This window comes from Pipistrellus kuhlii, unplaced genomic scaffold (genome assembly GCF_014108245.1).
Source record: "Pipistrellus kuhlii isolate mPipKuh1 unplaced genomic scaffold, mPipKuh1.p scaffold_m20_p_31, whole genome shotgun sequence".
NCBI lineage: Eukaryota > Metazoa > Chordata > Mammalia > Chiroptera > Vespertilionidae > Pipistrellus > Pipistrellus kuhlii.
Genome location: NW_023425531.1, coordinates 1,602,493 through 1,611,398, shown reverse-complemented (window position 1 = coordinate 1,611,398; position 8,906 = coordinate 1,602,493).

The following is an 8,906-nucleotide window of genomic DNA, read 5'->3' as shown; positions in this document are numbered from 1 at the left end:
CTGACTGCGGAAACAGAGGGCTTCCTGGAGGAGGAGGGCTGGAGGAGGGGGAGGAGAGGACAGGAGGGGAGAGGGGGAGGAGGGGGAGGAGGAGGAGGGGGGAGGCGGAGGAGAGGGGGAGGAGGAGGGCTGGAGGAGGGGGAGGACAGGAGGAGGGGGAGGAGGAGGGCTGGAGGAGGGGGGAGGACTGGAGGAGAGGGAGGGGGAGGACAGGAGGAGGAGGAGGGGGAGGAGGGGGAGGAGGAGGACTGGAGGAGGGGGAGGAGGAGGAGGGGGAGGAGGAGGGCGGGAGGAGGGGGAGGACAGGAGGGGGAGGGGGAGGAGGGGGAGGAGGAGGAGGGGGAGGGCTGGAGGAGGGGGAGGACAGGAGGAGGGAGAGGGGGAGGAGGGGGAGGAGGAGGACTGGAGGGGGGGAGGAGGAGGAGGGAGAGGGGAGGAGGGGGAGGAGGAGGACTGGAGGAGGGGGAGGACAGGAGGAGGGAGGGGGGGAGGAGGAGGAGGAGGAGGGCTGGAGGAGGGGGAGGACAGGAGGAGGGAGAGGGGGAGGAGGAGGGCTGGAGGAGGGGGAGGACAGGAGGAGGGAGAGGGGGAGGAGGGGGAGGAGGAGGGCTGGAGGAGGGGGAGGACAGGAGGAGGGGGAGGGGGAGGAGGAGGAGGGGGGGGGGGGGAGGGGGGGGGGGAGGGGGAGGAGGGGGAGGGGGGGGGGAGGAGGAGGAAGGGGGAGGAGGAGGAGGGGGAGGAGGGGGAGGGGGAGGAGGAGGACTGGAGGAGGGAGAGGGGGAGGGGGAGGACAGGAGGAGGGAGAGGGGGAGGACAGGAGGTGGGGGAGAGGGAGGACAGGAGGTGGGGGAGGGGGAGGATAGGAAGAGGGGAGGGGGAGGACAAGAGGTGGGGGAGGGGGAGGATAGGAAGAGGGGAGGGTGGATGGGCAGAGGAGGAGGAGGAGGAAGAGGGAGGAGAGAGGGGGGAGGAGGAGGAGGAGGCAGGAGGGAAGGAGGAGGAAGAGGGGGAGGAGGGGGAGGAAAGGAGAAGAGGAGGAGGAGGAGGGGGAGGAGGAAGGTTTAGGGTTGGGGGGAGGGGAGAATCCACATGGGGTCCAATGGGCTCTGTGCCCTGGACACTCACACGCCTCCAGATGCTGCCCCCCCCCCCCCATACACACACACTGCTGCTCTGGTCTCCAGGCCCAGGGCAGGTGCGGGCACCAGAGGTCTGCCCAGGCCCACGGGCTTGGGGTAGGGGTGTGCACTCAGGGCCGGCACCGAGCAGCTGCCTCCTCACTCTGGACTCAGACTGAGCTGGAACAGACACCGTCACTGCACTGAGGATGGGGCTGGACCTGCGGGCCGCTGTGTGCGGCCCACTGTGTGCGTGAGGACACAGAGACGCAGCCTCTGCTTGGCACACAGAGCTGCACAGAACAGGGTGCGAGTGTGGAGTGATGAGCCCGGGTGTCGCGGGGGCCGGGCGGGGGACAGGGCCCTGACAGCTCGGGTGGACCCTTTCCTCTGTCCCTGCCCGCTCTCCCAGCTCCGAGTGAGGGCGCAGGCCGCCCCTGCCAGCCCTGGCCCTCTCGGGTTTTGGGGGGGCACCCCAAATCTGAGTCAGCACGGGGATGAGTCCGATGCCCGGGGGAGCAGACCGGGGCAGGTGGGGAGGACCGGGGTCCTCCTGCCGGGGGTGATGTGATGGACAGAGGCTGGGGCGCTGCCTGGGCACCCCCTTTCCTGGGCGCGCTCTTGGCAAGAACCTGAAACCTAACGGCACCTCCGAACCCACCGCTGTCCATGGACCCACATCCCCTGGCCGCCCAGGAACCTCGCGGGGTCACGGGGTCACGGAGTCACGGGGTCATGGGAGGGCGGGGCGGGGGGGCGGAGGGAGCCCCTGGGCGAGTCCTGGTGCCTGGAGCTGCGCCCCGGCTCCCCGGCTCCTGTTCCTGCCCCGACAGAGTGCCCCGTTTAACGCCGGGTCCGGGGTGCAGGCCCCCCCGGCCCCCCATCTCCAGCCCCCCAACCCCTGTCCCCGCCCCGGCCCCCCGCACCCATCCCCGGCCCGTCCCGCCCGCGCTCACCTCGCAGCTCCCGCCGCCTCTGCCCGCGTCTCCCGCCGCCGCCCGCCTCCTGGGCGGGGCCAGCGCCCCCCCCCTTACCTGGCTCCCCGCCCCGCCCCGCCCCGCCCGGGACCGGCTCCGGAGGCGGAGGCGGAGGCGGAGGCCGCGGAGGGTCTGGTCCCCTCGGCTGCGCCCTCCCGGCTCCTCAGCCCCGTCTGCTCGCTGCTCCCCGTCGTCCGCTCCCTTTGCTCCCCTCCCGGTCTGTTCCCCGTTGGAAGGCGCCCTGTCCTTCCCCTGCCTCTGTCTGTCCATCCGCCTTCCAGCCCGCCCTCTCCGCACGGCTCCACCTCCCTCCCTCCATCCATCCATCCGTCCATCCATTTCCATCCGTCCATCCGTCCATCCATCTCCATCCATCCATCCATCCATCCATCCATCCATCCATCCATCTGTCCCTCACGTCCCCTCCGCCCCCTGCCCGCAGCCAGCATCCAGCTGGAAGGGGTGCCCCTGGGGAGGGGGTGCCCCCGGGGAGGGGGTGCCCATGGGGAGGGGTGCCCATGGGGAGGGGGTGCCCATGGGGAGGGGTGCCCATGGGGAGGGGATGCCCATGGGGAGGGGGTGCCCATGGGGAGGGGTGCCCATGGGAGGGGGGTGCCCATTGGGGAGGGGGGTGCCCCCGGGGTGCCCATGGGGAGGGGTGCCCATGGGGAGGGGGTGCCCCCTGGGTGCCATGGGGAGGGTGCCCATGGGGAGGGGGTGCCCATGGGGAGGGGGTGCCCATGGGGAGGGGGTGCCCCGGGGGTGCCCATGTGGAGGGGGTGCCCCTGGGGAGGGGTGCCCATGGGGAGGGGGTGCTCCTCAGGCCGCCCTCTCCTGGGGGGACTCAGACCCCACACCACCCGGCGAGCGGCAGTGCCGTCCTGGGTGCAGGGCTGGCCGGGGTTTGGAGTCTCCCTCCCAAAGGCTGCCTCACGTGGACCCCCTCGCACACGGGCTGTGGGAGAGGAAGCCAGTGTCCAGCCATGTGCTGTGCCGGGGGTGGGGTTTGGGGGGGGTGTCTGGCTCGTCCACGAACTGGGTCCAGCTCATCTGCAGAGACCAACGTGGCCCGGAGAGAGGCTGTCAACCCCGGGTGTGGGCCCCGCTGCCCCCCCCACTCACCCTGCTGCCCCCCCTGCCCCCCCCGCTGCCCCCTGCTCCCCCCACTCCCCCCCCGCTGCCCCCGGCTGCCCCCCCCCGCCCTCCGCTGCCCCCTGCTGCCCCCCCCCCCCCCGTGTCTGTGGTCTGAGTTGGGGGTTGGTCTGTGGCGATGGCAGCACCACCTCCGTGCCCTGTCACAGGGCGTCTGGCCGAGACTGAGCAGAGGGAAGTCCTCATGCCAGGTCCGCGCCCTGCTGCCTGCTGGGCCCCGGGGTGAGATCCTGTACGTACACCAGTGTAGCCACACAGTCCAGACCCAGCGCACCCCGGTGGCCGGGTGCCCCGGCGGCCGTATCGCCAGCGCAGGTGCTGCCCGGACTGGAATTCCCCAGCGTGTCCTGTCAGGCTGCCCGTCCCACCCAGTGTCGTCCATAGGACTGACACGTCTCAGCACCCAGATTCACCAGCTGCAGCTCCTCCCGGGTCAGGCAGACAGGACCGCCGGTGAGTGCGAAGTGGAACCGCCGGCCCTGCTCCTCTCCCGCCGCCCCCACTCACACAGACCACAGCTGTCACCACCTGTCCCATTGCCACGAGGGCAGCTTTCCACTGTGCAACTCCACCACGTGGACGGACACTCACATCGTTTCCAATGTATTTTTTAAAGTATGCTTTTATTGATTTTAGAGAGAGGAAGGGAGACAGAACATCAATGAGAGACATTGATCAGCTGCCTCCTCATGCCCCTGACCCGGGCCTGTGCCCTGACCGGGAACTGAAGCAGTGACCTCTTGGTTCATGGTAGGACGTTCAACCACTGAGCCGCACTGCTGGGCTGTTTCCAGTATTACGTCTGCAAATAAAGCTGCTGTGAAACATTTTGAATGCGTCTGTGTTGAACACATGCTCTGGCTTCTCTCGGAGTAGGATTGCTGGCAAAGGATTCACATGTTTTTACTTTAATAGAAATCGCCAGTTTTCCAAAGTGGTTAACCCAATCTCCAGCCCCGCTCCGGCTGTGTGAGTCTGCTGCCCTGTGTCTGATGCTGTTTTATTTCCAGCCGTGGTGGGTGTGGCGGCATCTCCTGGGCTCTTCATTTACATTTCACCCGTGAGGCTGTTGAGCACCTTCTCTTACACCTATTGTCCGTTTGTACCTGCTTGAGTCTTTTGTCCATTGAGAAAAATTGGGATGTTTATCTTTTTCTTATTGATTTGTAATTCTTCATATATTCTGAATGAACTTTTAATAACGTTTTATCTCACCCAAATTTTATGCACACACCCGTACCAATAACACGAGTTAGACAGTAATTTTGATCTCACCAGTTAAATAAGGCACGTTCTTCTGGCTTAGGAAATGGCCCCGGTCACATGGCACGTGACATTCATTCCGCAGGCACGTGCTGGCCCAGCCCCCTCGGCTCTCACAGGCCGGGACAGGGTAAGCCGAGGGGGAGGCACTGAGCTCCCGCTTCTCCTCTCCTCCCGGACGGACGGACGGACGGACGGCTGGCAGCGGGTCTGCGTCCCGGGCCGGGCGGAGGGAGCGGGGCAGGGGGCCGGCCTGGCCTCTGCAGGCCGTGTCCTCCGCGTGCGCCGGCGGCAGCTCTGGGGCCGGCCGTGGGAAGCAGCCTCATGCGGAGCGTCCTGGGGAGGAGAAGAGCCGGCAAGGGGCACAGGAAGCGTGGGGTGCGGGCTGCACAGCGGGGTCACCTCCATGGAGCGGGTGCTGGTCAGGATGCGGGGAGGAAGGCGGGAGTCCTGCTGGGCGGAGCGGGAGGAGGCCGGAGCTGTGCTTTGAGGGAGGAGCAGGAGCCGCGGAGCAGCGGGGGCAGGACGGCCACGGCCCGCCAGGAGGGGGCGGGCGTCCCAGTGACCCGCTGCGAGGAGTGCGGGTGCGGGCGGGGGGAGCACTGTGTGGATCTGGGATGGCAGGGAACCGGGCCAGAACGGTGTTGGGGGGGGGGGGGGGGCTGCAGGGCACAGCTCGCCAGGCGCCTGCCTAGCCCTCAGGTCCCGCTGTGCTCGGTGGCTCCCTGTAGGATGGCCTTCTGGTTAGAGGACTTGTCTCTCCAGAGCTCAGCTGTCCGTGGGGCAGAGCGTCCTCCCGGCCCGTGGGGGGGGGGGGGGGGGGCCTCAGTCGGCGTGCAGTCCACCCCTTTGCCCGGGAAGGCTTTCCCCCGAGAACGGCCTCTGGTTCGGCAGTTTTTCTCTGGAGTTGGACCTCGTGGGCAGGAAGGAGGAGCGGGGCCCATGCTCAGGCTGCGGGCCCGGAGACGCGGAGCAGGAGCTCCTGGAGCGGGCTGCGTGCGGGGGAGGCCTGCAGCACGGCGGGGGGGGGAGGCCGGCGGGGGGGGAGGCACGGCGGGGGGGGGAGGCCTTCGCCGGCGGGGAGGCCGCACACGGCGGGGGGCGGGGAGGCCTGCAGCACGGCGGGGGGGGGGAGGCCTGCAGGCACGGCGGGGGGGGGGGAGGCCTGCAGCACGGCGGGGGGCGGGGGAGGCCTGCAGCACGGCGGGGGGGGGGAGGCCTGCAGCACGGCGGGGGGTGGGGGAGGCCTGCAGCACGGCGGGGGGCGGGGGAGGCCTGCAGCACGGCGGGGGGGGGGAGGCCTGCAGCACGGCGGGGGGGGGGAGGCCTGCAGCACGGCCGGGGGGGGAGGCCTGCAGCACGGCGGGGGGCGGGGGAGGCTGCAGCACGGCGGGGGGGGGGGAGGCCTGCAGCACGGCGGGGGGCGGGGGGGGGAGGCCTGCAGCACGGCGGGGGGGGGGAGGCCTGCAGCACGGCGGGGGGGGGAGGCCTGCAGCACGGCGGGGGGGGGAGGCCTGCAGCACGGCGGGGGGGGGGCTGCAGCACGGCGGGGGGTGGGGGGGCCTGCAGCACGGCGGGGGGGGAGGCCTGCAGCACGGCGGGGGGGGAGGCCTGCAGCACGGCGGGGGGGGAGGCCTGCAGCACGGCGGGGGGGGGAGGCCTGCAGCACGGCGGGGGGGTGGGGGGGGCCTGCAGCACGGCGGGGGGCGGGGGGGAGGCCTGCAGCACGGCGGGGGGGCGGGGGGGGGGAGGCCTGCAGCACGGCGGGGGGGGGAGGCCTGCAGCACGGGGGGGGGGAGGCCTGCAGCACGGCGGGGGGGGGAGGCCTGCAGCACGGCGGGGGGCGGTGGTGGGGAGGCCTGCAGCACGGCGGGGGGCGGTGGGGGGGAGGCCTGCAGCACGGCGGGGGGGTGGGGGGGCCTGCAGCACGGCGGGGGGGGAGGCCTGCAGCACGGCGGGGAGCGGGGGGGGGAGGCCTGCAGCACGGCGGGGGGCGGGGGGGAGGTATGCAGCACTGCGGGGGGCGGGGGGCCTGCAGCACGGCGGGGGCGGGGGAGGCCTGCAGCCCGGCGGGGGGGTGGGGGTGGCCTGCAGCACGGCGGGGGGGGGGAGGCCTGCAGCACGGCGGGGGCGGGGGGGGGGAGGCCTGCAGCACGGCGGGGAGCGGGGGGGGGGAGGCCTGCAGCACGGCGGGGTTGTGGGGGGGGCTGCAGCACGGCGGGGGGGGGAGGCCTGCAGCACGGCGGGGAGCGGGGGGGGGGAGGCCTGCAGCACGGCGGGGTGGGGGGAGGCCTGCAGCACGGCGGGGGGGGGAGGCCTGCAGCACGGCGGGGGGGTGGGGGTGGCCTGCAGCACGGCGGGGGGGGGAGGCCTGCAGCACGGCGGGGAGCGGGGGGGGGGGGAGGCCTGCAGCACGGCGGGGGGGGGGGAGGCCTGCAGCACGGCGGGGGGCGGGGGGGAGGCCTGCAGCACGGGGGGGGGGGGGGGGGAGGCCTGCAGCACGGCGGGGGGCGGGGGAGGCCTGCAGCACGGCGGGGGGCGGGGGGGAGGCCTGCAGCACGGCGGGGGGGGGGGGAGGCCTGCAGCACGGCGGGGGGCGGGGGAGGCCTGCAGCACGGCGGGGGGGTGGGGGGGGCTGCAGCACGGCGGGGAGCGGGGGGGGGGGGGAGGCCTGCAGCACGGCGGGGAGCGGGGGGGGGGGGAGGCCTGCAGCACGGCGGGGGGGTGGGGGGGGCTGCAGCACTGCGGGGAGCGGGGGGGGGGGGGGAGGCCTGCAGCACGGCGGGGGGGTGGGGGGGCTGCAGCACGGGCGGGGGGGGGAGGCCTGCAGGCACGGCGGGGAGCGGGGGGGGGGGAGGCCTGCAGCCACGGCGGGGTGGGGGGAGGCCTGCAGCACGGCGGGGGGGGGGAGGCCTGCAGCCCGGCGGTGGGCAGCCGGTGGGGGGCACACCTGAGTGCTGGGCTCGCCAGGGGCTTCTGGCCGCGGTGCTCTCCTGGGCCAGCCCCCTGAGCCATGCTTCCATCGGGGCAGCACGGAGTCCGGGGGCCGGGAATGAGCGGTAAGTTAGACCAGTGAGTGACGGAGGGGACCTGCAGATCCAGAATCCCAGGAGGAGGGCTCTGGAGCTAGACGCCGCCTCCCGCCGGCGCAGGGCGTCTGCCAGCGCCCCCGCACGTGTCCGGGGGCCGGGAGCTGTACCGCTCCGGGGCCCATTCCGCACGGGACACCCTGGGAGGACGCCTGGGAGCAGGGAACAGGCCGCCTCTGGCCTCGCGGAGGGCGGAGGACGCAGTGACATCTGTCCTTCCTCTGGTCCCTGTAATGAGTCAGAGCTTCCCCGACACGCTTCTCTCCTGTCAGCCGTGGAGTCAGAGCCCTCACAGTTAGCGAGAGACTCGGAGCGACGCGGGATGGGCCGTTCCCACCCACGCTCACTCCGCGCCTCCTTCGATGGGGCCGGAACTGAGCCTTCACGGCACCACGTTCATCTTCCTGTGCGATAAGCACACTCTTGGCTTTTACTTGCACGGTCCTCTGCGTTACCTGTAATATTTGGCCCTAAGGCGGTCACTTGAACAGAGAAATCCTGTAGTGTGCCATGTCCTGGTAATCGTTTTCTAAAATTTATTTTAGAGAGAGGAAGGGAGAGGAAGGGAGAGAAACATCAATGTGAGAGAGAAACTTCGGTTGGTTGCCTCCCACACACACCCTGACTGGGGGTCAAACCTGCATCTGGGAATGTGCCCTCACCAAGAATCGAACCTGCGACCCTTCGGTGCCCGGGACAATGCTTAGCCAATGGTGAGCCATGCGGCCCGGCTGGGAGCGACCTCACGTCCAGAGGGAAATCTGGGATCCTGGCTGTCGCAGTGGCGTGTCTGAAGGTGGAAACGCGAGCATGCTTTCCTGTCCATTGGAGGAGGACCGCCGATTCTTCCTGTCCCACGTGGGAGGGACCGTGACGTTAACGGATTTATCACTACCAGGTCACTGAGTATGTCCCAGTGATCTGACCCAGGCGGGGTGGGGGCGGGGTGGGGGCGGCGAGCGCCTTCGCCTTCCCCGGGCCTGACTTGGGCTGTCCCGGGCCTGGCTGAGCGCCTCCTCACCGTGCAGGCAGCGGTGGCTGGGAGAGGGAGGGGGTTCTGTACAAGAGCAGCGACCCCCAGTCAGTGCTCAGGGGTGAGCTGCGGGGTCACTAACAGCACTGGCGGGTGCTCTGCCAGCTGAGGAGATAGGACAGCGGGGGCAAACCTGCGGGGCAGTCCTCCGGCAGGAGGAGCGGGCCTTCCCAGTCAGGGAGCAGCCGCCCTGATCACACATCCTGTCACACCATCCTGCTCACACCATCCTGCTCACACACATCCTACTGACACACCATCCTGTCACACCATC